The following is a 3777-nucleotide window of genomic DNA, read 5'->3' as shown; positions in this document are numbered from 1 at the left end:
AGGCCAAAATCTTTTAGGCAGGCAGTAACCAGGGTCCGGAATGACTTTAGAACTGGTCCAGCATAAAGTCATCCACTGGGCACACTATGCTCTGCCTCGAGTCTTGGTTCTGACAAGCATCCTCACCGTGTTATATTATCACTATCCAATTCTATATAGCTTTTTTTTTTTTATTTTAAGAAGAGGCGTGTGATTTATCCATACTGTTCAGAGATAATTGCCTACCAGGGACCAATAATCATTTGAAGAAAGAGGAAGTCAATAGGTTTCATTTTACACCTGAGGCAGCAGCTGAGGCATAGCAAGGTTGATTAATTTACCTGAGACAACACAGCTCAAAAGTTAAAGATCTAAGCTTTGAAACTATACGGCTCAAAGATCATGCTTTTAACGATTATACCTCACTGTCTTATCTCCTTCAGAATGGGATCAATACATGACTTCTTTTATTGCTTCTCTACTTTTCATTGCTGCCCTCACTTTAAAGGGCACTGCCTTGCACTGACCAGAAACTCAAAAAATGGATAGTGAATTTCTTAAAAAACAAACAGACACAAATATACAAAAAACCACCCCGTATGAATTTAATTTTCTTTTCATTTGCTCCAAGGAGACCTCCTCTGAGGGCTTTGAGGAAGGCGCAAGGGTCTGCTGGGCAGTCACACCTCTGAGGTTTCCGCCTCTGCCTCATCCAGAGCAGTTATTTTTCTGTGATGTATAGTATATTGTCTGTTTCACATAAATCTTGTCTGAGAATATGGTTTCTACTACCAAAACCACTTTGAAAAATTCCTTACATAGGAGACTGAGTTACCTGAAGTAGTTTCACATGTTTGTTTGTTTTTCTTCTTTTTTTAGAATCTAACTCATAGGAAGGAGACACATATAAATGGTACTTAAACAGTTGAGCTGCTACATTTTTAGGGGCAGTAGAAAGAGGTAAAAATTGGGTTATCACCAAGGTGGAAAGTACACGGCAAACAGGAGTTATGCCCTTGCTGCACATCCTTGGAGAAAACCTGAATCATGTCCCCGGGCCTCACCCGGGCGCTGCTGTCCAGGCTGAAGCTTCTGTGATCGCCGGGACAGGGTTGATGGAATCTCTTAGAGGACTTGGCCAGGCTTGGGCTCTGTTAGATTCATTTCCTCCCTACTTTCGTTCTGGTCTCTGTCACTTGTCCCCACTTGTCCCACCCCTAAGGTGCAGTCTAAGGCGGCATTTCTTCCCATTTGTCTCCCAGGCCTTACTCTGCTGCATTAAAAAAAAAATTCCATTAAAAAGATTCCTTTTATCTCTACCTGAATCATACTGTGTTTCGAATTTGTCTACTTGCTGTTTCTCTGCATTAGACTGTAAGGTCTCTAAGGGCAGGCACTTTGCCTCTTGTATCCACTGCTATTTCCCCAGTGCCGGAAACATGCAAATTCCATTTACGGTTAAATGAATGAATAAATTAATTGGATCTCGGATCTCTCTCAGGAAGAGCTGAAACTTTGGCTCTATGTGTTTCAGAAAGGGTGTGGACCAGACTCCTGGTACGTGAGGTTTTTCCTTCTTTACTCAATGTAGTTAAAAATGACTTTTTCTATCAAGATTATCAAATTTACTTAATAATCCTTGCCATGTTCATAACTAATGAGGAGACAGAAATTCTTAGCAACTGTGAAGTTAACAGTGACTTACATTTGTAAATCTGCTAAGGAAATTCACTCATATTCTCAGATACAGTCTCATTTATTCAGCTCCCATAGATTTGTAATGATATGGGCAGACATTGGTCTGACGTATATATTCTCTATATTTGAAGTAAGGTTTTGTCATGTCACTTGGTAATCTCGATAAGATTACAGGGGAACTGTTTAACTATTTAACAAAATGAATTCTTAGCCAAGTTTTTAAAAAGTACCCAGCAATATCGATATACCAGTGTTCCAATGGTCTAAAAAAATGGCCCATCTCTGTTGATGGAAGCTGACCCAACAGAAACTTACATTGCAATGTCAACTTTGGACCTTTTATGAACTTTAAAATCAATAAAACTTTGCAGAAGGTGGGACAGGAAAATTCTATACTCTGTTTTGGGCAACAAATTTTAAGAAGGAATTAAAAAAATAGATGACTTCAAAGAAGGGACCCTTGATGGTTAAGACCCAGGTTACACCTCTAACTTCAGCAATTTCCTTGGCTTGCTCATCTAGAACTTATGCCACTATTGTCAGGCAAACTTATCTAGTTCTAAGCCAGTCTTGACTAGGGCCAGATGCATATTAGCATCTCTGGTCCCATCAGAAAAAGTAATTAAAATAATAATATCAACCATTTTCTGAACACTTATTATAGGCCACACATTGAACTATGAACAAAACAGTATTTTCTCTAATCTTCTTGATAAAGCTCATGAGTTAGGGATTATTTCATTTTACAAATGGGGAAGCTGAGGCACTAAGTAAGATGTTAATTAATTTATGTCCCAAAGTCCTATGGCTCTTAAGAAACAAAGCCAAAATTTAGAAACAATGCTTTTAACTCCGAAGTCACTCTTCTATCCAGTGCACCAAAGGTCGATGGTCTTTGGTCCATGGACTCAGCCTGAATAAACCCCGTGTGTCCTGGTATCTCCCATGTCTTTTCCCTCTAATTTTCCTATGTCTGTTTCAGTCCTTAGAACTGGAGCTCTGCCTTGGTTTCTCTGCCTAGCCCTCTAATTATTCCCAATAATAGCCTCTTAGCTAGGCCCAACACATAACCAAAATTTGGCATGTCCCCCTTTCCTATGGCAACTCCTGATGAGAACTCTTTTATCCTCATGCCTATCAGAATTACATCTGAGCTTGGTCAGTTTTTTATTATTATACACTAGAGCTCTGGTGCACAAAATTTGTGTGTGGGTATGGTTCCTAGGCCTGGTCGGCAATCAGGGCCAATGGGGGCCTTCTGGCTGCTGACCGGGCCGCCCCTTCCCAGGTTACTGGCTGCTGGCCGGGGCCTTCCTTCATTCTGCACCACCCCCTGGTGGTCAGCGCACATCATAGTGAGCGATCAAACTAGCAGTCTCCCAGTCGAACTCCCTAGGGGATACTTTGCATATTAGCCTTTTACATATATAGATTACAGTCTTCTCCAGGCTCTGTAGACAACTTATTTTTCCTTAGTCCTGCCGTAATGACCGGGCCTGCCATTGTTTCTACCAAGGTTCCATCATATGTTGTGGTCTAATCCCTTAAGAAATTATAACATCCTTCTATAGTTTTAACATAACTTCTAACCTTATTCCTTACAAAATAATATCATAAGGCCCATTATATTAGCTTTGAAATCTGACCAGATGGACCTGACCTAAAAGATTCTTTTTGATTATATCATCTTTCACAGATAGAAGAATAAAATTGTATGTGTGGAGGAGCTCAGTTCACCCAACTTATCTAACTAAATTTTGAAGAAACATAAAACTGAGGAAAATTTGACTTTGTCTACAGGTATTAGTCATAGGCATTATTAAAAAGCAATGGCAGCAAACATCTAAAGACCATCTCACTGAAAGAGGATTTCATGCCCCCCACCCCCCGAAAACACTCAAACCTCAAGATTCAAGCCAATGTCAACCATTCGTAGGTTTGATCCTATTGGTTCATTTAGTTATTTATGCAGATGTATGCAATATTATCTACCATGTATGCAATATGATGGTAAAAGCAGAAATGTTCTTACAATCTAGCTCATCCTTTTATTTATCACAAACATACAGGTAGTCAGTGTTTATTAGTTATGACAGGGGA

Source organism: Myotis davidii, unplaced genomic scaffold (assembly GCF_000327345.1).
Source record: "Myotis davidii unplaced genomic scaffold, ASM32734v1 scaffold122, whole genome shotgun sequence".
In the NCBI taxonomy this organism is placed as follows: domain Eukaryota; kingdom Metazoa; phylum Chordata; class Mammalia; order Chiroptera; family Vespertilionidae; genus Myotis; species Myotis davidii.
This window is presented reverse-complemented; position numbering follows the sequence as displayed.